General features: G+C 39.0%; 1 protein-coding gene across 2 annotated transcripts in view; it reads right to left on the bottom strand.

Moving 5' to 3' along the window:
* Positions 1-27,157, bottom strand: part of GALNT1 (polypeptide N-acetylgalactosaminyltransferase 1) — a 182,603-nt gene that overhangs the window by 136,058 nt on the left and 19,388 nt on the right. The window contains exon 2 of one of the 2 annotated variants that reach the window (XM_067569940.1): positions 655-846. The gene's annotated coding sequence lies outside the window, so the exon portion shown is untranslated. The remainder of the gene's footprint in view (positions 1-654; positions 847-27,157) is intronic. The other variant, XM_067569942.1, reaches the window with a different exon arrangement.

Genomic DNA, 27,157 nt, shown 5'->3' with positions numbered 1-27,157 from the left:
TATGTCCTGTTGAAGGGGAACTAGTTAGTTTCAAAGAGTCCTTCCAAATATATATTTGGAAATTAGTCTTGAGAAAGGTGTTAATAGGCTTACTGCAACAGTAAAAATGAATAATCAATAATGAAGACATCTGGTGGAGGATGGACACACACACATCCACCCACACACCCATAGCTATACATCATGATGCAGTAAGCTAAGTTCATCTGATTCCATTCTTTTGGGTTAGAAGCTTTCAAATACAGAATCCTCTATCTGACAAATAGGCATGAGTTCATGCTTTGTTGAGAGGAATAAAAAAGTTGGGAATAAAAGACAGTTTTGTTGAAATTCTAACTGTAAAGAATACTTCTGATCAGCAACAAGGAAGCAGGTATGAATATAACTAAAATATATCAAGGATGTACTAATTAAATGCTTGTAGAAGTTTTCTGCTACCCCCCTTCTAAACTAATCACAGATGACCCGAGACACAATGGCCTGAAGTGATAGAGAGGGATGTCTTCAACTGAAGTCCCTGATGCCAAAGTGCAAGACTCCAGAGGTGCTACAAATCTTCCTTTTGCTCCGAGTCACACACTAGATATAGATAACCCTTATTGCAGCAGTGTCAGCTGTGTTATGTTTGAAGTACTTTACACTTTAATTACTGACCTTTTCTGAAGGTTTACAGCCATCTGGATGGTCTGCTAGTACTGGTGGTGGTACGCAATGAGACTAGTCTGTTGCATTGTTGTGGAGAGCCCGTGGCAGGAGCAGTAAAATGGCAGACACAAACTAGGCTGCTCTGGCATACATATAGAAGGAGCAGGAGGGGATTTCTATCCACAAGGCCTTCAGGCTACCCTAGAGAAAGAACAGAAATCAAGTTAAGATCTACATTCCAATCTTCTAAGTTCCCCAGCACAGTTTAACATCTCACAATTCCAAAGTTCTGAGGAAGACAGCAGTGAGCCCACAACTGCTGTTGGATGGAACCAGTGAATTGAATCTATATGAAATGTTAGATCCAGCCTCAAGAGAGGGAAGGGACAACTGTCAGCAGAACTGCTCATCCACTATAATTGTTATTGAAATTGGAGGTTTGAGTGTAATCCCAAATTGACAGTTGCCTATTTATGAGAGATTTATACATCTCTCCCTCTCTCCATCCAGCCAAAATAACACATCTATCAGTTAACTGCAACAACTGTTTTAGCTGGCTGAAAAACAGTTTCCATGACAACCATATTTTCATATTCTGAACTTTCCAAAAGTTCTTTTGGGATGAAATGTCCCATACTTGGTCTAGTCTGGTCTACTTGGTCTAGACAAATGTACATTTTTTTTTTTTAAATAATGCAGCACTTTTCATCTAGTTTTAAATTTTGGGCAATTTTTCCCATTTAAAAATATTTTTTCAAATAATTATAAAAAGGCTACTGAAAAAGCAGTTGAAATATTAAATTGATATGGGCATAGTGCTCAATGAGAACAAGTGCCTTCATGTGACTTTGGGGAAGAGAGTTTAATAGTGAAATTTATTTGCAAATGAAAAAAAAAATTCTTCTAAACCTGCTAAAGTATTACCTGTTAAGTTTTTAGCAGAACTTAATGAAGCTCCACCTTTGGGATCTTTGCATATTCTACTTCCCAACCTGATATCTACAGGGGCTACTGCTGGGACAACTCTTATAAAATAAATAGTAAATGTCTGAATAAAGTAAACAGAAAAATTCTCCATAAAAATGACTTAACATCAGACAGTAGAAAGTTGAAAGTGTAAAAGATCATGGATCTTGCTGTTTTTGCTGCAATATTAACTCATCCACAGATGTAATATTTTCTATTATGAGCTTAATAAATTTGTCATAACATATATGCTGTAAAAAGTGATTGCTCCACCTTATTAATCTGATAGCCTGGTATATCTTTTTCTGTATTCTTTTGTTTGTCTAGATAATACAAACATATAATAAATGGAAATGAAGGAGACACTGATACCAATGAGTACAAATAAGCAATTACAAACTGCAGACAATTGATAAGGTAAACAAAGATCTCAGTGAAAAAAAAAAAGACCAATGGGATTAATGACAAGAATAATTAATTCCTTAACTACATCAGAAAAAAGACCCCAAATCCTAGCAATGCTATAGGTATGATATTAGACAAGGATGATAAAATTACGAATCATGATGCAGAAAAGGCAGAAATAATCAATAAATATTTCTGTTCTGTATTGCAAAAGAAACTGGGTGATGTATTCATACGGTGACATCTTTATTAAATATTTTTTATTCCATCATTAAAGGTAAACATTTTTTTTAAATCTGCAGAATTTAGTAGCTTGCACCCCAGAGTATTAACAGAATTAGCTTAAGACCTCCTGGATCCATTAACATTGATTTTTTAACAAGTCTTGGAACAATGGGAAAATTTCAGAGGACTAGAAAAAGTTAATGCTGTGTCTATATCTAAAAATGGTAAATGAAATGATCCAAGAAATCATAGGCCAGTGAACCTGACATCATTTATGGGCAAAGTCATGGAAAAAGCTGATATGGGATGCATGTAGTCAAGAATAAAAAAAATGATTGCCTAATTAAAGCCAATTAACATGGTTTTATGGAAAATGGGTCTAGTCAAACAAATCTGATATAGTTTTTTTTATTGATATTATAAACTGGGTTGTTGAAATGTATAGATTTGGTTGATAAAAAGCAACTGTGTTGACATAATTACTTTGACTTCTGTAAGGCATTTGACTTGAGTCCCACATGACAGTCCAATAAAACAGCATTACACAAAAATCAACGTGGCCCATATTAAACTGATTAAAAACTGGTTGATGGATTACAAAAATAACTAAATAGGGAAACATCATCCAATCAGGGTGTTTCTAAGGAGTCCTGCAGTATCTGTTCTCAGCCCAATGCTATTCAACAGCTCTCTCAATGACCTAGAAGAATATATTAAAAAACCTGGTAGAGTAATGAAAGGAACAGGTCAGTTATACAGACTGATCTGGATTGCTTAGTAAGGTGTGCTCATTTGAACAACATGCATTTTAATACTGCAAGGTCATACATGTAAGAATAAAAAAATGTATGTCACTCCAACAGAACAAAGGATTGTACTCTGGAAGGAAGCAACTCTGAAAAAGGCTTAAGGTGTCATGGTACAAAACCATGAGCTGTAAACTAATGCGATGGTGTATTTAAGAATGCAAATGAAATCCTTAGATGTGTAAAAAGGGGGATATCAAGAGTAGGGAAGTGGTTTTACCTCTGCATACACTATGACTGAGACCAACAGTGGAATAGTATGCCTAAGTCTAGTGACCACATTTCAAAAAGAATGTTGAAAAATTGGAAATTTTAGAAGAGAGCTAAAAGAATGATTAGAGATCTGGAAAATACCACCTTACCTTGCCACAAGAGACTAAAATGCAATGGATTGAGCTGATCACTGCCTACAAGTAAATATACAGGAGAACAGATTTCTGAGAGTTCATAGCTCCAATGTAGGCAAAAAAAGGCATAACAAGATCCAATGGTTGGAAGCCAAGTTAGAAAATTCAGATTGGAAATGTGGCCAAAATTTTTAACAGCAGGGGTAATCAACCACTGGAACAATTTACCTAGAGATATAGGGGATTCTCTATCACTTGCGGTCTTTAAATGAACAGGCAGCACTTTTTAAAAGACCTATTGCACCAAAAGAAGTTAGCGTTGATGTAGAAATTATTGGGTGAGGTTTTCTGACTTGTGTTACGCAGGTAAGACTAGAAGATCACAGTCCCATCTGACCTTAAAATCTACTAATCTGTATATGTGCCTCAGAGAAGGGAATATGTTGTGTGTAGATATGGGCACTGAAATACAAGCTGTGCAAGACAATGATGCTAAGATTTCTGTTAAAACTTACACATTTTGAGTGGTGTTTTAATTGAGCACCTAACTCTTATTTGTTGCATTCACATAATTTAGCATTTAGAACATGTATGTCACCATTTAAATATGTTTGTTAAAACACACAGTCATTTTTAGAAAATGGGACATAAGTGACATTCAGACTTAGGTTAACATTGATCCTCAAACAGCACAGTCTGATGCTGGTCACTGAAAAATTTTAAGTTAAACTATTTTTGTTATGCAATTCAAGCCACAGACCTATTTTCATTAGAACTGAGCACACAGAAGGTCCATTGACTTACAATGTAGTCATGAGTGATCAACTCTTTTGAAAAATCAGGTCCTAACAGTTTCTGCTTACAAAGAAAATTTTCAATTCAGATTATATTATGAAATCAAACTCAGATAAGGAAAACTCAGGGATTAAAGTTTCCCTTTGTTAGGCTTTTTTATAGTGCTAGTTGTACAAGGCTTCTTATGAAAGACATTTTTATTAAATGTTAGATGTTTCAATGGTCACATCTTAGTGGTTTTAAGGTAAACTTAAAGTGGCCTTTCAACTAAATAAATTTAGGTTTTATCTTCACTGAATATTTGTGTTTTTTTTATAATTTAGCTTATTCCTTAGCCAAGGCAGATTTTACTGCTAACTCATGATAAACTGAAAAGCAAAAACGCTCTGATGTATCCCTTGTTGCCTATCAGTAAAATTGGAAAAGAGCAACATAGTAGTTCTAAACCATGAACCATAGTAGTTCTAGCTTGTCTGCATAAGAAAATTCCCAAGGTGTAACTGTTACTGGTGGGAAATGCCATGCATCAAAATTCTCTCCCAGGAATGCTTCCCTGGGCATTCATTCAGTTTACCCCAGTTCTGATTCAAGACAGCATTAATGGTAGTTACACCAGAATGTGATGACAAAGTGCATGTATCCCATTTCAAGATAAATGAATTGGTGCAAGAAGTCCCCACACTGAGGCCTAGTACTGCTCTGGCCAAAACAGAAATGACCAATCACTGAGATGGGAACATCTGAGCTAGAAGTCATACCCTGCAAACAGCACTGGACACCATTTATAAATCATTTTTACAGTGAGCAAATCCACTTGATAGCCTGAGTAATGATTGCCTTCCTTGCAAATCCAGGCAAACCTGAGGCTATGCCTTCATTTCTCTGGACGTTTACCTTACATACTTACATAGCCCCCATCATATTATCTGAGTGCCTCAATCTTTTATCTACTTTACTCTTGGGGGAATTATGTGCCACTGCGCGCATACAAAATTCATGTCTCCCCCCAGATTTTTTTGCTTCCCTGCAGAAAAATGATTTTATGACTGGGAAGCAAAGGGAAGCCAGCTGCAAGAGGGGTCACATGCCCCTTCCCCAGCACTGCAGGCACCCAAAGCAGCCATCAGAGAAATAAATCACAGGGGGGGAGGAGCGGAGGCACCTGGGGATGGCCCAGCTGGTGCTGGGTCAGACCCAAACCCCGTCCACCCAATCCCCATGCATCCAAACCCCCTGCCCCCCTCCCACACCCAACCCTCCCACACCCAGAACCCCTGCACTTCCACCCCCTTGAGCTCTGCACCCAGAAGGAATGGTCACTATACGGGGAGCTGCTCCCCTGTGCGCCCAACCCCTGTGCACCTGGACCCTTCCCCCCAATACACAGACCTCCGTCTGCCAAGCCTCACCCTCCCTCTCCCCTGCATCCAGACCAACTGGTTCTCCACTGATTGCAGTAAATGGGGATGGCTAGTTTCCAAAGATGAAAACACTTGCATCTCTATGCTTTTTTGAGGGGTGGGGGGGCCGTCTGTTCCTGGTACTCTGTGCTGCAGGACCCAGGCAGTTAAGCAGAGCTCCACCCCAACCCCCCACTGAGCGTCACTCCCCGCACCTGGCCCTCCCCCAGACCCAATAGCTCAGCAACATACTCTATGCTTTTTTTGATGACTATTCTCTGCACCCAACATTCCAAAACTATGTCCTCCTTATATATCATGATATCTTTGGGGCCCTTTTCTCTTTCCCCATAACTGGCATGATGCTGTCACCTCCATGGAGTCTGGAAAAGGCAAGATCTAGCATACAGTAAGAGAATTACAGGATTAGACTCCTCATTCCCACAATTCCTTGTGTCACCTTGTCCCAAAATCTGTGGCTTCTACAATGCAACTTTGACAGTGTGAAAAAAATTCAGTTTAGTTACCCATGCATGTTTACACTGGTTGAATCTTCTAACGAAGACAAACCCTGTACAGGAAAATCTGTAATACTTGCCCACTGTGGTAGAGGCTAATATTTTTCCCTGAAATCCCAGTTAACTCCAAAGGATCCTTCTGTTGAACATTTCTGACTACTTTTGAGAGCCTTTATAATATATATACTTCAATATAATTGGACAAAATACGCAAAGCTGCCCACAAGTTAGAAATCAAACCCATCATGTATTAGCTAAAGTTTACTAGACAAGCACACACAGATAAATCACATTTACACACAGATGGAAATTTTAACATAAGTAAGGATATAAAAGGGGCAAGAAATACCTTCATGTAGCTATCTGCTAATTTGACAATTTGAAGCAGACACTATGGTAGCAATGGACTACCAGTTAAGTTGTAGTTAGTGAAATAAAAATGTACCCTAGCAATTCCAGAAGACCAAACATCCAAAATAATCATTGTCCTATAAATTAAATCTACCACTAAATTGTAAGACCAAAAACTATGAAATTATTTAAACAATTTTTTTCAAAATTTACAATGGGTTTTAATTATATAATATTTGCTCATGGAGATAAGAGTAACAACAAACAAACTGCTAAGGGATAACTACTTCCCAATGTAAAATTACTATACTATATATCTAGTTATTCCAGTTCAGACCCAGAGGAATGGTTTCTTTCAGCCTCACCTAAGCAGAGATCACCAGCAAATCTAAACATTCAAATCAAATATTTGTAGGTTCATGATAATAACTATTATGTATTCACTATGGACTACAGATTTTAACTAAATAAATCATAATTTTATGACTTTATGTAGAAGTGGCTGGATTTATGCACTTTGTAATCTAGAAAGTTAAACGTAAGATGATGTATGGAACAGAATTTTCAATTCAACTATTTGCCAGATTCAACTAACATTTTTAACCACAGAGGAAAATGAGAAAATTATATTCTTGCCAAAAGAATACAAGTAACTTTGTTCCACAGATCCTACACTGGATCTTCAGTCTCCAGTAGCTAATGAAAGCAAATCACATCCATCAGTCAATTAAGTGTACAGACAGAGCTTAACACCTGAAAAACCTGGAGTAATGAGTTCCTTATTTAACTAGCTAACTCAGGCTATGTCTACACTGCAGCACTAATTCGAATCAGCTTAATTCGAATTACAGAAAGCGATTTATAGAAAGTGCTGCGGACTGTCCACACTACAGTGTTTGTGCTGGTTTCTTGCGTCCACACTGGCCAGCCTTAATTCAAATTAGAAAGCAGTGCAATGTGGGAAGCTATCCCACAGTGCAATTAACCATAGTGGCTGTTGTGACGAATGTCATCATCCCAGGATGCAGCGCCGTTTCCCCCACCCCCAAACAAACAGGAAAAGGATTTTCATGCTGTTTTTTTTACTCCCCCAATTGCCATTGCTGCAGGCACATGGAGCCAGCTGAACTATGCTCTCATTTTGACCATGACAAATACATCACAGCTTAACCTGGATTACTTTAGAACTGTATGCTGTTTGCCTTTTATGCTCCCCCCACAACCCCTGTATATTGCTTGCCTTTGATTTTTCCCTTCAGCAAACAAACCCCCCCACCTGTATGCTGTTTGCCTTTTATGCTCCCCCTATCACCCCCTGTACATTGCTTGCCTTTCATTTTGATTCTACAGATGTCTGTAGAATGTAAGATAAATAAGGAGTCAGTATATTTAATACAGTGATACAAATTATTTAATACAGTGATACAAATGTTTCCATTTTGCTGATGGAAAGCATGATATAATGTATCCACATGTAGCACTGTGAATAAACTCTTAAGAAAGTATCAATTTCCATGATTGGCCACTGAAACGATGTAGCAAAGAATTTCCTCTCACTGCTGGCATTTAAAATGCATTCACCACACGGGGAGGGGGATGGGGCGTGAAATCTTTCAAACCCTTAAAGAGACAAACTGCAAAGGGCTTGTTGTGTGTGTGTGTGTGTGTGTGTGTGTGTGGGGGGGGCGGCGGGTGATCGCAGCTTGGATTTTAAACCCATTCACCACAGGAAATGAAGATTTAAATCTTCCCAGGGCTGCTTTGGGGGAGGGTACTGAAATGGGGCATCATGGGATACAGTCTGGAAGCCAATTAATTCGAATTAAGTCCCATTGTGTCCACACTCACACTAATGTGAATTAACTGATGCGCTTCAGGCACTAATCCACCTGCAGAGGTGGTTTTATTAATTCGATTTTAAAGGCTTCTTAATTCAAATTAACAATGCGTAAATGTAGATGAGGGAGTAATTAATTCGAATTAAGGGACTTGAATTCGAATTAAGCCACCAGTGTAGACCAGGCCTCAGTGAACACAGAACTAATGAACCTCATGATAAAACTAACGGAACTTTCTATAGAGCAAAAGAATCTTTTCCCTAGCATGGGTCACATCTGTGGACCTGATCATTTGAAGAAAGGAGATCTTCTGGTGAGAGCAGAATTACCTGGGGTAAACAGAAGGGCAGAAGTTGTATGTATATCAATTGTTGATTCAGCCAATATATGTCATAAGACTATCCTAATATCTAGGTGAAGTCATATAATGTACATGTATGGGTAAGAATCCCACCACACACAGGAATTTGCTGAGGTAAGTACATCTGGGTGTTTTTCTTCAGGTCCCAAGTACATCAAACCAGTAGGAATTCCAAGCTTTGGGACACCTTTGCCCATCTGCATGCTGTATTCTACTCCCTGCCCTAGTACTTCAAATTTGACCCCTGTTGCTGAATAGTATCATTGGTGGACTTTTCTTGTAAAAGTGGAAATGAGTTTCTGGGATTAACCTTCCTTCATTGTTCTTTTAAATACCAAACAGCAAAGTTGAGATTTTCTGGTTTCAGGTGAAATACTGGTCCATGTGACAGCAAGTCCCTCTTGAACCACATGGACACAGGAGCTTTTAATACGCTGGCATGTTTCAGGAACAATGGCCTTCTCCCTCAACATTTATATAACTTGCTTTTTCCCCTCTTGTAAATTTTCTATAAAATCAGACAGCACCAACAACAGAGAACACAGAGTAGTTAACTTGGTCAAGACTGGAACAGGACATCTGTCGTAGTCAGCCCTTGAGATTGTGTCTTCTAGAGAAACATTTTGCTGTCTTACAACTATCTTTGGCATTCATTCCAGCCTGGGGTAGCCAAGTCATACTGCACTGAATCTAGACTTTTTTTTTAATTAATCCATTCACCTAATTTACCAGTTGTCTGCTAAACCAGCTTTAGCATGTGTAGCCACGTTGCTTTTCCAGCCCAATAAGATGCTTCACTGCCCAGATTCGTAGTATAGTTTTTCTATGTAGCATCATGGCTAATCCAACTGTCATCTCTTGATATCTGCCCTTGCTGTTGCACTGTAAGTCATAACCTGCTTGCTCCTTAGCCTATGTCTACACTACATCGGTACAGCTGCGCTGCTGCAGCACTGTATGTACAGACATACCCTTAGTAAGGGGATTCTCCCTCCCCCCTCAAGTCCTACATTGTTTTCCTTTCCAATAGGCCGTATTTTACTTCCCACTTGACTGAGCATGGTCTGAAGTGGGGGAGGGACATCCTACAGCAAACATCCTTAGTTATCTCTTTAATAGTAGGATTCTGAGATCTCCTGTCCTACAAATAAATTGTGCTCAGAAGACCATTTGATGAATTTCCTCAGGTCCTGGGAATTTTTGCTATTGATGTGCCTCATCAGTTATTCTGGTGAATGCTCAGTCACTGCTACCACACAATCTCTCGGCTGAAAGCCCCCACTGGAGTGGACGGCGAAGACAGGCTCCCATTCCAACAGCAGCACCAACACTGCTGATTGGCAAGGGGGCTGGGGAATAGATAGGTGTGCCTTATCTTAATAACAAAATAATTTTTACAAAGTGCTAAGCCTACACGTAGCAAACAGTCAGCTGAAAATGGCGATTTTAACAAAGTTAAACAGAAAAGGAAGAAAAAAGAAAGTGATAATTACATTATGATTCGATTTTTGTCTCATTATTATTGTGGAAAGTCCACAACGTGTCATTCGTTTTCAAGTATTAGCAAATAGAACTCTGAGGCTAGAGAAACTATACAGACATTTAGAAACCAAACATCTGGAATCTGTAAACAAGAGCCATGATTTTTGCTTTAGAAACCAGAATTAAAGCAGAAAAAAAAGTCATGTCTTAAAGAAACAACTGCTCCTCAAAATTACTCAGAATCATCTTACGTTGTAGCCATACAAACTACAAAATGCAAACAAGCACACACCACTGGTAAGATCCTTCTTTTTAAAATCAGGAGTACATTTTTCTTTCCATTAGTAGCCTGTACCACTTCCTTATGGGCTGCAAAAGTTGTTTGAGAACAAATGGTAGGTAATCTAACAGTCGCATTCCTGGAACACTGAAAAGTATCAAAATTGTGGCCTTCTATAGCAAAGTTTTATGTGGAAGGATTTTCTAGACTTCTTCCAAAGGAAGAAAAAAATGCCACCCCCCTCTGAATTCACAGGACCTTTGAAAGGGAAACAATTCTGCCTGGAGGGCAGGAGAGGCACCCCAGAGACAGCAGAGGCAGACTGAGAAGGAGCCAGGAAGAGATGCTCATAGGGATGGACAGAAGAAATCAGTAGTTGGAATTCCTCAGGCACAGGAGGATCGGGCTCTTCAGCAAGAAGATTTTGATAAATCAGTTCATGGAGCACAAGGCTCGCCATAACGAATGGGAGCATTCCCTAATAGAGAGGCTCACAGAACTGGTGGCCAAAAAAGTTTGGAATCCCCATCTGCTGCCAAGGATGCTGCACCTGTCCATGAACCACAACCTAGTCTAGAGCTGATTAATGTGAAAATATTGATGTTCCATGTTATCAGAAACAGGTGAGTTTCACAATGTAGGCAATGCTTTCCAAAAACCTAGCTCCCTAGTTATAACTACATTTACATAAACAATGGTAGGTGAGAAAGCCTCTTCCAAGCCTTAATCTACATTTGGAAATTGGGACTTGCAATCAAACATCCACACATCTCCAAAAAAGTTAGATGAATGGTCAAAAGGTCTGATCCCTCTCTGCATTACAGCTTCAACAAATAGTAGTATCAGAGGAGAATTACCTATCATAAATTTTTGGAATAGGTTTAACCTAAATGCTTGTTAGGCTCTCTTTTGTAATAATTTAAGGAAATAATTGTCACAGCATGATACGTCCTAATGTTTTGCTTCCAAATTATTCAGATGCTTATTAACTTATCTGTGAAAGTACATCAGCTCCTGTAAAGAGTGGAAATGGTTTTGTTACCCACTTTTTAAAAAAACTTGAATATTGGAGGACATAAGTGTCTGCTCCAACAGTAGAAGATGTTCTGTTGATTCAGAGCTAGTCTACACTAAAAGCGCTACAGCTACTACAATGAAGCTGTGTCGTTTTAGCACATCTGGTGAAGATGCTCTATGCCAATGGGAGAGAGCTCTCCTGTTGGCATAATAAAACCATCTCTGCGAGAGGCAGTAGCTATGTTGGCAGGAGAGGCTCTCCCACTGGCATGGCACTGTCCACATCAGCGATTAAGTCGGTGTAACTTACGTCGCTTGAGGGGAGGGCTTATTCATACCTCTGAGCAACATAAATTATACCAATGTAAGTGGTAATGTGTACAAACCCTTAGTATAACACAGTTACTGACCTTTCATCACTAATCTCATACTCACCCGGAAATCTAAATTTTAGACTCAGTGATACTAACTTCCAAATAATTTAACACAGAATAGACTTCAATGTTATCCTCTTATCAAACAGTATTAAGTCTTTAAAATCCTCATGAATAATTTACCAGCCCAGGAGGAAACAAGTCAACTCAACCTCTCTTTACTGTGATGCAAAAAGTAATGATATTTCATTGGCCGGTGAAGAGTAAATTACTTGTCAATCCAATAGAATTATAAAAGTCTGGATTATATTTGACCACACTGTACACAAAAATTCTCATTTCAGTTACTGCAATGCTAAATCAGAGTTAAAGCCCTGCAGTTCAGTGAGATCAGTAACAGTTTAAAAGTTGATGTTAAAACCACTGACTAGAAACAGATACAATATACCAAGGGATTCTAAAAACTGGAAACGAAACGGTCCTCAAGGTTCAAATTTGTGGCATATGGGATGAGGGTGATTGTCTTTCATCTTTTTATTTCTGCATCATTGAAACACTAGTATTCCATCAAATAGAAAAGTTTGGGAGGTTTTGTGGGGGGAGCGGGTTGTTTATTTTTAAACTTCACAAGAGAGATTACACACAACCCAGATACGCAACTAACAAATTATCCTCTGCTGCAAATTAACATCTTGTAAGTGAGTCTTAAAATCTTATATATAAACCACTGTGCAGCTGCCCAAAAGAAAAAAAAAAAAAAGGAAGCCAGAACCCCCACATCAGCACCAGCAAGACTAGAAAGGGTACAATTTAAATTACAATGAATAAGTATTCACTGGGAGGCCATACATTGAGGGGAAAATGGAAAGGGAATCCCTCCATGCTGACAAAGTTTGCAAGTACATTACAATCCTAAAAAGATAGAATTAGATACTATATACCACATTTTTTCAATTATTATGAAATATCTCAAGCATTCCTTAAAAATGGTTAATGATCATTTGTGTGTTCAAAAGTAACTTCTTATGACAGAAGCAGAATGGGATTCCAATGGTTTCCCAGATTTCACTGATGAGAAACTAGAAGAGAATTACAAAGAACCTGGGTGAACTGATTTTAATCTTAATCAGCAAGCAGGAAACCTTGACTGAGATCATCATCAATTTTAATCTTGATTTGCATTTGTACAATTATTTTGCTAAAGAAATTTTTATTCTCATTGATTGGTAACCATTACAACATGTTGATTTTGCAGCTAAATACAGTCTTCACACGAAATTTGGTGCTTTCTTTTGCTAATCAGGAGGATATATAATATCTATACACACATTTATTAAGCAATTATATACCTTAACAGCAATAATGGCATTTATCTTCAAACATTGCAAGGTTTAGAGCAAAAACCAAGAGCTGGTTCTGAGTGATTTCCTGTTTGCGGATGATGCAGCCTTGGTTGCCCATAGTGAATCTTCTCTGCAAAATCTCTTGGGTAGATTTTCTGCATCATGCAAGAGCTTTGTATTGACAATCTGTTTCAAAAAGACTATCGTCATGTACCAAGGGGTGGAAGAACCAATGTCTAACATTACTCTGGAGGGTAAATTTCATGGTGTCGACAGCTTTTACTACTTGAAATCTGGGAAACTATTGGGGTCCCATTCTGCTTCTGTCATAAGAAGTTCACTTTTGTGTTCAAAAGGATCTATAACAGTTTTTAAAAATGCTTGAGAGATTTCATAATAATGTTAAAAGTGGGATATAATATCTAATTCCATCTTCCTAGGATTGTAACATACTTGCAAACTTCATCAGCATGGAGGGTTTCCCTTTCCATTTTTCCCTCAATGACAGAAGAAATCTTGACCTTCAAAGTGAACTAACAGCATCTGAAAAGCAGCTAGGAATTTCAGGCTGTTACAGAAACATGCATGGAATAACCATCAACTAAAGTGAAGATTCGAATATATGAGATTTGTGTGGTGTCATCTTTGCTCTATGGGTCAGAAACATGGACTACATATGCTAGGCATAACAGGAGACTGAACAGCTTTTACATAAGATGCCTGCATAAAATTCTGGAAATAAAGTGGGAAGACAAAATACCAAACAGAGGTGCTGGAGAGTGCAAGATTGACACACTTAGAAATTTCTATCAAGAAGAGGAGGACGCAATGGCTTGGTCGTGTCAGGAGAATGGGGGGAGACCATATCTCCAAGAATATTTTGTATAGCGAGATTCGAGATGGCTCTAGAAAGCGGGGTCACCTTTATATGAAGTTATTCAACCTCCATGTAGACAGCTAGGAGGAATGCACAGAATCCCATTCAATCTGGAGGGAACATCTGGCACCGGGTGCAGCTCAACATGAAATGGCTTTGATCCAGAGGATGGAAGCAAATCGAGAAAATAAAACAGTGTGCTGTAATCTTGGACTCCAACTCACACAACACTTGGCTCTGTGAAACTTGTAACAAGCTGTGTCGCTCTCAGATGGGCTTGTCATCCATATTTTACATGTACTCTATGATCCAGTGGATCACCGATAGCCTATTATTTTTTTTACACACACACACACACACACACACACACACACACACACACACACACACACACACACACACACACACACACACACACACACACACACACACACACACACACACACACACACTTATATTTAATAAAAATAAGAATCTGAGTATGTTAGAAAATGGTGAATAAAGCATTTCTTATTAGACGATGTTTTACTGGCAATTTTACTTGCTATATTTGGATAGAAATTCAAATTCAATTAAAAATGCATAAACAGCATTTAAGATTTACTAGTTAAATAAAACTACTTTAAATGAGCTGAATATATATTAAAAGTTTATCAAAACATGTTTTACATTTAAAACTAACTGATTTATTAAACAAAGTACACCTGTAACTAGTAAACTGAACTGATTCTTTTTGGTCACCATGTCTTTCAAAATTTTAGAACTAGTAAATTATCCTCTCACACCTAATTTTTAATTCATAGACTGGAAAACAAGCTTTCCAGCTTTTTTAACTCCCAAATGGTTTCTTAACTTGAAATGAAGTAGTTGTTGAATGAACTAGCTTTATAAACCTACATGAAGAAAATATTCGCTATGCACTTGCAGAAAAGGATACTGCTTTCAACAAACTCTGGTTCCAGGTGCTTATCCAGCAATTTCTACCAACTCAGTGGCTTAACTACCTTTAAAACATTGCAGCAGATATGCTGCTTTATATTTTTTTGCAATAGATTATAGTCTGTTTATGTTTTAATATTGGTTGTCAATATCAAAAAATTTTAAATAGATTTTTTTAAACAAACCTTAATTAAAAAATAAAAATTTTAAAAAATGTAATAATTGATTTTTATCCACCCTGCTAATAAGAATGCAATATTCAAGTCCAGTTCCTCTCATACCTCTGACTCATTTCAACTAACAGAATTATAGCATGCAAAATTAGCTCTAGAGGAAGATGATTGGTTGCATTACCAATGGTTGTGTCATAATAGCCCCAATTAACAGCAGTCTCAGGTGCTGACTTTGCCCTTTCCATTACTTTCATAACACTTACATAAAAGTTACTAATAAAGTAGCATAATGACAACCTACTTTCTTTAAAGGTAACCTATTCATGAGATTGCAAACTTTCCATATATTTAACTCATTGAAGAGTGCTTTACTCCATTCTTAAGATCACTGGAACCAGAAAAGGTCTGTCACAAATTTCAAGGACCCATTTAAAAGTTTATTTTAACTAATTAATGGGTTTACCTGAAAGTTCTCAGAAAATTGTGTACTCAGTAAATGCGGAGGATGTGCTGCACTTTGTACATAAAACTTGAATCCTGCTTTAAGTGCAAGACTCACCCTTATGCGTAGTCTCTAAAAAAAATAGATTTTTATCAGTCAACATTAAATTTCACAGGATACATACAAACTGATGAAAAATATTTCAATCAATAATTGAAATTTACAGATAGGCAAAGAAAGAAAAATGCTGCTTGAAGACTGAGTTTAAGGATGTTAATTTTGTATATTTCCCATAATTTGCCAAGGCTGTGAAAATTTAAAATGGATGAAAATCAAAAACATATTTAAAGATGAACATGGATAATATAATCAAAGTGATAAAAAAATTTAATTCTGACAAGCCTAACTATGAGACTGCAGCCGGCACTTCCATAAAGACAGTCCTTCTTAACTGGTACTGACTGGGATATTTTATTGAGAAATTTTCCAATCTGTGAGTTAGTGAACATTTAAAAAAAAAAAAAAAAAAAAAAAAAAAATCAAGGATGTGGTACACAAATTAGTTTTACTTATTTTGAAAAAAGTGTTATTTAAAAAATTGATAATTTATAGTATTTTCTTTACGACATGAGACTACAACACTATATCATTCTATTAAATCTTTGAGAAGCGGATGGAGGCATAGAGTTCACCCTGAAACCATTTAAACACACAAACAAAATGCTGTTCCAAGTAAAAGGCATAACAGGAAAGCTGTTCTAGTCAACTAAGCCGCAGCTGACTTCACACATTTATCCCTTTTCCAATAAACTTTTGCAGTTCTCTTCAGGTCTCACAAATCACAAGTTTATATAGGAATTTAAATACCCACATATCTTCCCAAAATTCTAGCTTTAATTTCAATTTTCAAATGATGGAGATGATGCAAATAATATATACACTTCAAACAATAATTATTAAGCAGAACAGATGTGCTACAATTTGTTTGCTTATTTGAAATGGATGTTTCAAAGATTTGGATGAGTATGCCAATATAAACCCCTTATCTGTAAGAAAGTTTTAAGATAAGTGCCTGTTTCCAAGCGGATTTTCTAAACATTTTTCATCACAATATTTCTAACAAATACTTTACTGAACCAAAAACATTCCTGGAAATATACATACAAAGTTCTAAATAGAAGAGTTAACTAGTATGCCAGAATGAGAAAGCATTTAGTCTGCACCACACTGATTTAAATATACTTTTCAAAAATGAGATATTTTAGCTTTTGCATTTCCCTCTCCTAACCACTCTCACAAACATTTCCCCCGGAAGTCTCAAAAACTACTAGTAGTCTTTATTACTAATTAGACTTCTGGCTTCATTCTCAGACACAGCAACATACTGTTGGTACTGTATCGAATTGTCATCAAGCAGAAAAGTTACAAAACTGAAACAAGTGTAAACAGCAAAAGTTAAACTTGCAATTGTTTTAGTGCATTACTCAAGAAATGCACCACCATTTTTATGAAATAGTCAGAACAATACATAATTTTAAAAAGTTTTGTAAGGGATATAAACCTTCATGCTTTAGGGCCTCATCCAATCCCTACAGAAGCCTGTGGAAAGATTCCCACTCACTTCCAGGGTAACTGGAGCATAACCCCCTCTCTAACTAAGGGTAGTAAGAAGCAGCTTTCCCTAGAGGCAAGTTAGGTAAGGCCCTTCATTTTGGGTTGTATTTATTTCTCAGAAAAATGCCAAGGTTTTGAAAAAACAAGTATTCATGTTTTACTATTTTTAACCCAAATTGTGCAAGTTCTAGAACTCCCTAGATACATCTCCTGCCTTGCAGAGTTCTTCCCAGATGGCACAGTGTGCCTATGCAGGGGAAGGTAACTTACTGTTGGCAGTTCTTGCTGTGGACAGGGGGAGCAAGACAGGCAGGAAGTCTGGTCCTGCCAGCCATGAGGGGCTTACCCGTCTTGCTCCCGTCACCTAGCTCCCTGCCTGTCCTCTCTCCCCACTTTGCACTGGGGCAGTGAGACAGGTAGGAAGTCAGAAGATAGACCCTATCTGCTTTTTCTGTTGGACAGAACCCCACCCTGACCAAAGAGCTTCAGCTCTGCTCAGTTCACTTCCCCTGAACAGTGGGAAAGCGAGACAGACAGAGGCCCAATCCCAGCAGCCAAGGCTGCCCAACTGCTGCAGCAAAAGTCCCACAGGGAGTAGAAAGTTCCCCTCACCCCTTTTCCCTGCCCATTAACTTCTGTGACTACCAGTTACCTCTTACCCCTCATCCTCCCAAACTCTTGCCCTCTGGCTCTTCATTTTTGGTTTTTAACGATTTCACCTACATTTTTAATTAAATTTTAAACAAAATAAAAACTGAAAACAAAGGGCCTTATTATAGGTACCCTCTACAGGATTTTTTCCATCTCCTTCTGAAGCATCTGATTCCGACCATTATAGGTAACAAGATATTGGACAAGAGAGAGACCACTTCTTCTGATCCAGTACAGCAATTCCTATGTTCCAATATGAGTGGGAAGGACCACCAATAGCACTGCAACCTTCTCTCCCCATACTACATTTGGTATAGTTCATCTGGGCACCAAGGTGACTTGTGATGACAATGAAGAGACAGAATGTGTATGAGGCACTCTATCAATAGTAAAGGACAAAATTATAGTTTCTTTTAAAGCCATAATAAAATGGCCCATCTGAAAAGGGAAGTTTTGGACAACAAAACTAACTAACCATACCGGTTTTCATTATCTATCTCAAAAAGGTACTATTTTTAATCTCTTCCATACAATTAAAAATAGTGATGTGATTCAAGTGGCACTGATACACTTTCAAAAGAATCAAAATAAACATCAGTGTTCGAGGCTGCACTCCTGTGCAAAGTTCTTAAACTAAAGTTCGAGTATTCAAAAATAAAAATACAAATGATTTACCCCTTTAAAATAAAATCCTAATGAATTATTTGAAAATAAAGTAAGTTTTCGGTAACTGTTGATTATTTAACTTTAGAAGAATAGTCTTCATTACCACATTAGCAAACATTCCAACTTCCAGTTTACATTCAGGGAATGGATACTATCTGAAATCTTACTGAATTGAGACTTGTTTAGAACTCCAACGTTACTAGGTCTAAACACAACAGTAATAGTAATAACATGTTATGTGAAATAATTTGGTTCCAAACATTGTCAGTCCCAAACCTATACATTGTGCCTAACTATTGCAGTAGTCTCAGAACAAATTATATGTGATTTGTATCAACACATAGGAGAATTAAGGAAGGACTGAATTCATTAGTATTATTTGTTTAAATCACACTGCATGTAATATTAAGCTAAACAGTAGAAACAGCTCACTACGAAGGAATAAGCCTTTACCTATTACTCAAAAGTATTGTCTTATGTAATGCCAGAACCACTCATCATTATAACTGAAAAATTAAAGAATGACTAAAATTGAGAGAGTATTTAAGTTGTTTAAAAGATTAAGCAATTTGTAAATGTACAGTTTTTCAGTCTATGCAATGAATCTCTTGAAAGGTTAGTGAAAGATATTCAAAAACAAGATTTGTTAATCTCAGGATTCGCTGAGAAAGTTAACTCCTAAGAATTGCAGAAGACCGACATGAAATTTTCTCTGCCACCTCCAGAGACTGGAATCTACAGGCATGAAGACACTTAACTCTGGCACTTCTTATATATATGAGCTCTTCATCTAAGAGTCTCAAAATACAACAGTAGGTAAATATGTTTACCATTTAACAGAAGGAGAAATGAAGTACATGGAAGATTAAATAACCTGTCTTTGTATTCTATAAGGTTACACAAAGTCAGTGGCAGAACTGGGAACAAACCTCAGGTCTTAACTCTGTTATATTTGTTATATCAACAGCTGTTATATTTATCTGCTTCTTTTTAAAAAAAAAAAAATTAATACAAAAGAATCATAATAAAGAAGTAGTAAAAAAATCTAACACTGCTTCTATGGTAAATTCATAGAAATCTCAACCGTTTACAGAAGATGCTTTATTGATCAGAATAAAATGACCAACCATTTTAGCATCCTAGACTGTAAACCCAATTTCTCTTAAAAGTTCCAAATCCGGGAACCTAATCATCCTTTGTCTTTTACGGTGGAATTTCAAAAGTTTAAGACTGAAATGGCCAGAATTAAGCAACTTCTCTCTTTTTTTTTTTCCTGTTCTTTATCCCCTTTGGATTGTATATATTTCTCTCACCTGACCTTTCATTTTGTCTTCCCAGGCCTGGGAAAAAATAATCACTGTTCCACAGGCAACTAAGACTTAAAATTTGGTTACCTGAAAGGAACCGTTGTGATCACAAGCTGAGCTGTGGTCTCATTCTCACAAGTACATTTTAATTAAATAATATTGCCTGACAGAATTCCTCTGTTTTGTTGGTCTCATTTTTACTCCTTTATTTTTACTGTGAGAAACTTCAAAGTGTTTTAAATCTGATGGCACCAAACTGCTGGATTTCCTTATATTGCCTTTTTTACAGAGCTGAATAATAGAAGCTTCTTGGGGACAAAATTTTCTGCTTCCATGCAAGCTGCATGTACACATAAGGAATTAATTCTAAACCCACCTTCTCAAGTGCAAATTACACAAAACATTTAATCTTTTTTAAAGGAATTCATGGGTATGCTGCTTTCCACAATTTCTGTAAAGAGTGCTTATGCCGCTCTCCTTAGCATACTCTTCCAGTGGTTTTCAACCTGTGGTCCTTGGACCCGGGGGTGGGGGGATGTATGCAGACTACATCTAAGATTTCCAAAGAGGTCTGTACCTGCATTTGAGATTTTAGGGGTTCGCAAATGAAAAAAGATTGAAAACCACCGCTCTACGCAGTTTGCATTAGGCTTACTTGGCCTAACGTCTTCATCTGCCTGAATCAACAGAGTTTTTAACCCCACCCCACAAAAAGGGTATTTTCAATGGATGAAACTTTTTTCATTTTGTCCCTTTTATATACCAACAGTCTTGGATTATTTTATTTTTTATTTAAAAAAATCTCTGTAACAGATAACAAGCCAAGGATTGATTTGTAAATTAAACTGTTTTACCCTAAGAGCAGCTGCAGGTGAGTTTTCAATTGCAAGGCTGTAAAAATATTAGACAGCATTTCCCTCCTAAAATTACATTAAACTGCCTTTTGCAGCAGCAACTAATCAAATTGCAGTTTATTTTACTACTAAGACTCTCTGGCATGGTTTACAAATTAAACTATTGCTTCCCCTTCCTGACAGCCTGACCTATCTGACCACATCTGAAAAGCCCAGACTTAGTTTCTCTCATCATCCCAGGATCAAAACACTAACAGATACCACATTAAATAGAGGTCCAGCCTCAGGCATGTTTAGCAATGCATTTTCTTCCAATTCTCAACCTCTTTTCCCTCAATATTGTATATGTGACTATCTATTAGATCCATCCTCTTCCCCTTTGACAGATAGAGCAATAGAATGAAGCTGTCCCTGTAGCAACTCCATTCTCTTTGCTCCAGTCCAACTCAGTCCCTCTAGTCTCCCACCCCTCTGACAGGCCAGTGCTGCTGTAATTCAGCCTATCCCATTTTGTCCTCATCAGTCAGGCAGGAAACCAGATATTCACTTGGATAGCACTTTTAACTCATCCCATTTTTCTGGGCAATAGGATCTCTCTCCACCTGGTATCCCCTCTTTGAAACCCCTTTCTCAGCAGTTACCAAACTGTGGCTCATGACCCTAAATAGGGTCACACCATCAGCAGATGGGGTCGTGGTGATCCCTGGTGTCCTGCACACACTATTTTGCTCCACCAAGCGTGACCTCATGTGTACAGTACGTGCAAAGTCACAATGCATGGAGGACACCATTTCACTCTACAAAATATCATCCTCCATGCCATCTGGAGTCCCTGGAGTTAATAATTAAAATTGGGTCGTGACAACTACAAATTTGGGAACCCCTGCCCTTGCTATATTCGCAGATCTGATCTTGCTACTCTGGCTGGATAACCAACAGATTGCTGAATCCCACATGCCCTTGGCTTGTTAGAGATGGGCAGAGTTTATGTACTGCTTCTGGCTTTGGGTCTATAGATACACACCCCAGGTACAGACCTCATGTCTACACCCCTCTTGTCAGCAAAAGACCTCGCGGTCCAGTTACATAGGTCCTGAAACTTGTGCCATCTCCCCCAAACATTCCCAGCAGCAACTGCACTTTCCCCAGAATCTCACTGAAGATGTGAACCTTCTGGTTTACAAGTTTACTTTTTCAGGGGTATGCCATAATGAAAGCAAACTGACCCAGATTTTACACAGGATTCTAAACATAATTTACATAGCATGAGATACACACATATCTAGACACAATAGTGAACATCTCATTCATATTTTCCCTGCCTCTGTTTCTTTGCCACTCTCAAGAGTTCTCTGGGCAGAGTCCTTTAAGTAGTGCGACTTGTACATGACTTCTCAGATGGTCTCTTCTTCCTCTTCCTCAATAGCTGCTAAGAGACCCTTTTACAACCTCCAGCCTGCTTTGTCAAATGTCTTCCTGACTGGCTTCATCAGGTGATCAAATCCCTGCCATGTGACCTGTTGCTTAGTTACCAGCCTACCTGAGAAAAGACTAGTTCTTCTAGTAGGCAACAGCCTATTGTCTAAGGTAGTTCAATTTCAATGGGAGACCACTTACATTATGGACCTTTTTACAGTTAGCCTATCCTACCCTTCTTTAGAATTCCAGTCCAATATACAAGTAAATGACAACAGAGAAGGCAAACAAATCCCGCATCAAAAACGGAGTCTGCTGTCTGTTAAATACCTATGAAGAGCTCATGAATTTTGTTTGAAGTCATAAGCTGTACACAGGGAGGTTCCCGATTCAAAAATCACCGCAGATTACTTCCCCAGAAGACTTGCATCTGAGCAACCTTCTGGGCACCAGAAACCGCTTCCCCTTGAACATCTCACTTTTCAGACAGCTAGATGTGGTCATTAGAGAGATATGAAACAGTTCTCCTCCTAAAGAACAAGTGTGCTACTTTCCAGAGCACCCCTAGCCCTTGTTGGACAATCACACCAAATTAGATTCTAGCTAATATGCACTACCACTGGATTAGGCCTGGTTTACACTAGAGACACCAAAGTCAGAACAAAAACACACTGTAATCAATCCCCCGCCTATGCAAACGCTGTTTTTCCGACAAACTAAAACCATCTTGATGAGAGGTTTAGGGCTTATGTCATCTTAATTAGGGTTACGCACTATCAATGTAGATACTGTGTCCCCTTACATCGGCTGTGGGGCTGTCATTCTTGTCAATTTTTCATAAGAAAGTCCCCCAGAGAGCTGAGCAGCTGGACCCAGTCTCCGGGCTGGGAACGGGGTGAGAAACCCGGACTGCCGGAAGCTCGGCAGCTGATTCCTGCTCCCAGCTGAGAGTGAGTGAGAAGCCTGGGCACTTCTCCACCCACTCCCACAGGGAGCCATGGCTGCCTTGTGAATTTCACAGCTGAGATGTGAAATTGATAAGGATGTCAGGTCCTGGTGGAGAGCAGGGAGGGGAGAAGCCCCAGGCAGAGCGGGGGCAGGGAGGGGGAGCAGGCAATTCACGGTGAGCCCGGGGCAGCCGGCTTCCCTGTGAGGGAGCCAAGAGACTGGGCTCTCAGCTCCCCACACTGCCCCTCTTAGGTTGGTGGAAGTGCTCCTGGTGAGGACGCACTCCAACGACCCAAAGAGGGCAATGTGGACCTCAGCCACCACTGTAATTAAAGCAGTGGCGGTGAATCGACCTATGTTAGGTTGACTTATTTTTCACATGTAGACAAGCCCTTAGTTTAACAGCTGTCCCTCATTTTCTCAATGTCTTTCTTCTCTCAGCCCCATCTTCTCCATTTATATGGCTATGTAACAAGACATTGGGCACGCCCCTAATTTTGATTAATGAAATAAAAAATGGCCATGATTCACAAGTGGGAGTGAGAACACATGTTGTAGGACTCAGTCCTACAAAAATATATAGCTTAAAAAGTGATTTTGGGTTTCTTGAGCTTTTTGGTGTCCAGCTAGACACATCTTAAAGAGTTCTGGCTGTCAGAAGGTCAGTGCTCAGTATTTTCTGAAAAATCCAGCCCCTTCAAAACAGCGTGAGAATTGGGCACGGGCACACAATTAAAAATCAATCGTCTTTTTTTAAATCGTCACCTTAATTTATTAGCTCTTAGAAAGGATTCCAATACTATAGCTACTGAATGGTGTTTTATATTTTATTCTGTAAATGGGATATTGATACAGTAATTACATTAGTTGGTGACCATGACATTTCAGTAAATTTTGACATGACAACCACCCTTGCAATGCTGTATTTTAATAATCTGCCTTTAAGATACAAGAAAAAACTATTTAAGCCATTAAAAAGTGAAAACACTGTCATTAAAAAGATGAAGAAGAAAGAAAATTAAAAAATGTACTTAAGTGTGGAAAGATATGATAGACAATATATAGCAGCAAGCAAAATGAAGAGAGAACAAATACAATGCCCCAACAAGGTACTTTTACACTTCAGGAACTCCAACCTTTATTACTCCAGCTTATACGTCTGGACAGTATACGTCTGGACCTACAAAGCTCTCTGGGATAACAGCAGAGCTTTCAACAGTACTCTTTTGAAATCATGAAACTTGTCATAACCTACTAAGTTGCTACTGTGTCAAACTAACTGACCAGTCTTTCTACTAGCCTTAAAAATTAAGTTGCCAATAAATAGGGCCTTTTTTGCTCCTTCTAGAAGTAGTACTATTCATTAGGCATGAAAGTAACGAACAAAATAGAATTTGTTCAGAAAATTCAAGAATAAAGGTACATAGGATTTTTTAAAATAATTCACAAAAATATAGCTATATAAAAAATCTAATTTATAATGGGGAACTTTAAAGAACACCAACCATCTTAAAATCTCACTTTGTCTCAAAAATGTTTCTATCATCTGCAAATACTGTGAAATGTAAGGAAAAAATATTGTTTTGTTTGTTCACTTTATGTAATCAAAATCACTGTTTCCCATCTGTAGTCTATTTCCCCTTTTGCTTGTATGTCTCTTTCACACAGCTACAGCAGAGAGAGAAATATTTACTTTCACACTTTCTTCTATAAAACCACAAATATCAACAGAACTCAAGGGCAAGTGACAATGTCTGAACCTTTTTTACCCGACTAGATTAAGTTTCCTGCATCTACTTAAATCAAACCTAGCTGGAGATCATTCACCCAGTAAGGGCATAGGTATTCCAGCATTGGCTAGAGATCTGCTCTTTGGCCCCATATAAACTGAGGCCTGGTCTACACTACACAGATAGGTCAATAAAAGGTAGCTTACTTCAATCTAGTCATGGATGTGTATTATGCAACTGCCCCACTGACTTAATACCACTACCTCCCTGAGCAGCGTAGAGTCAAGGCCAATGTAGTTAGGTCAATGCAGAGTCAATAACTATGGGTATGTTTATATTGACGGCGGCACAGTTGGTGCTGCCGGATTGATCAATTGAGCAGCAGTGGAGATCCGTTCATTCGATTCAGAAGTTCACACCGTTAATCCAGCCCCACAAGAAGAGTAACACTGCATCGACGGGAGGGCATTTCCTGTTGATGCAGCGTAGTGGGGATGCTGTGGTAGGTAGAAGTTAAGAAGTCTACAGGAGATACGCAAGCTATTCTATGCAGCTTGCATATCTCCCGTTGACTGCCGCTGAATTTCGCCATCAGTGTAGACCAAGCATGTGTTAATTATATGGATTGTTAGTGGCCTCCATGAGCTATCCCACAATGCCCCACCCTGACCATGTCTGTGAATTCTAGAGGTCAGGAAGCCACCCCTCCCATTTGAAGCCCCACAAATTTTGGAAATTCCTTTTCTTGGTTGCCCGGCATGGTCAGCACACCTAGCAACTCTCCATGGTTGTGTGCAACTGCCCAACTGACCATGCTATGACCACATCTACATGCTGCAGATACCCTTCTGCCTGATGTACATAGGGGGCACTGGATCGACTGGGACTGGGAAGAAGAGGCTGTGCAGGCACAGCTCCAATCCAGCTATAGAAATGTGGACATCTACAAGCAGGTAGCTCAGGATATGCAATCTGAAAAAGGCTACAACAGGGACCAGCAGCAGTACCATGTGAAAGCCAAGGAGCTGCAGCAGATGTACAAGAAGGCAAGGGAGCCAAAAGCAGATCTGTTGTGGAACCACAGACCTGCTGCTTTTATAAAGAGCGACACACCATCCATGGCAAAAACCCTACCTCAGCCCACACAAGAGCCCTGTGGATACTTTGGAGGAGCCTGAGTCACAGGCCCCCCCACTGTGAACAGCGAGAAGTAGGTGGACCAATATGGGGGACAGGTGATCAGGGGATGCAGCAACGCAGCAAGCCAGGACATGTTTTTGACTCCATTGCTGTCCAGACAATCCCAACAGTCGAGCATGGAAGAGCCCGATACAGGGGAAGGAACCTCTGGTAAGTATGCCATTTGCTTTGAAATTACAGGGATGGAGCGCCCAAAGTAGCAGGACACATCTGTTTTACTTTTTTTTTTTTTTTTTTTTAAACTGGTGCTAGAAGAGGTAGTGAAACAATCAAAAGAGGTAGAATTGCTATCTGCTTTTCGTTCTCTTCTAGAGTTAGGGAGAGGGGCTACACAGAGTAGTTTATGTGCACAGAGATGTCCAGTAAATCCTCCCTAGTGATTTCAAATGTAACTTTCCTGAAGGTACTCTGCAATGCTCTGCTGAAGGTTTCTGGAGAGGACCGGCTTATTCCACGGTAGTACACTTTCAGATGCCACTCAGAGATTACTTCAGCAGGTACCACTGCATCATTGGTGATGACTTGCGAGAGAGTAATATTGTCTTCCAGGGATCTCAGTAGTGGGTCTGCAGGTGGCTCCATAGCCCAATCCTAGATTCACATCTTGTCACAAAAGGACAGGTGTTTCCAGGAGGGATAGGCACGATGTTGCTGCATTGAATGTTCTGATGTTCTTTCCACCTGTTCCTCTTTTCCTCTACCTGTCAGTAAGCTGTTTCAAAGTGTTGAGATCCCTCCGACAGAGCCTTCCTCCATTTTGGATGGTCCTCAGTGAGGATCTCCCAGATACTGATGCCAATGTTGCACCTCTTCATGTTTGCCTTCTAGGTGTCTTTGAAGTGCTTTCTTTGTCCTCCATGACTTCGCTGACCTTCTTTCAGCTGTGAGAAAAGGATGCTCTTGGGGAGGCAAGAGTCAGGCATGCAAACAACATGACCTATCCAGCAAAGTTGGCTTTGGCTAACCACGGCTTCAATGCTGGCAGAATTTGTTTCAGCCAAGACGCTGATGTTTGTACATCTATCCTCCCAGCTAATCCGAAGGATCTTGTGAAGGTACCCTTGGTGGTACTCTTTCAAGCTCGAGAGGTCTTCGGTATGTGGTCCAGATTTCCGAGCTGTACAGCAGAATTGGAATAACAATGGCACAGTAGACCAGGAGCTTCGTTTCAGCAAGAATGGCATGAT

The sequence above is a fragment of the Emydura macquarii genome, unplaced genomic scaffold, assembly GCF_026122565.2.
Source record: "Emydura macquarii macquarii isolate MOO-44397 ecotype Brisbane River unplaced genomic scaffold, CSIRO-AGI_Emac_v2 contig_2975, whole genome shotgun sequence".
Lineage (NCBI taxonomy): Eukaryota > Metazoa > Chordata > Testudines > Chelidae > Emydura > Emydura macquarii.
This window is presented reverse-complemented; position numbering and strand designations above follow the sequence as displayed.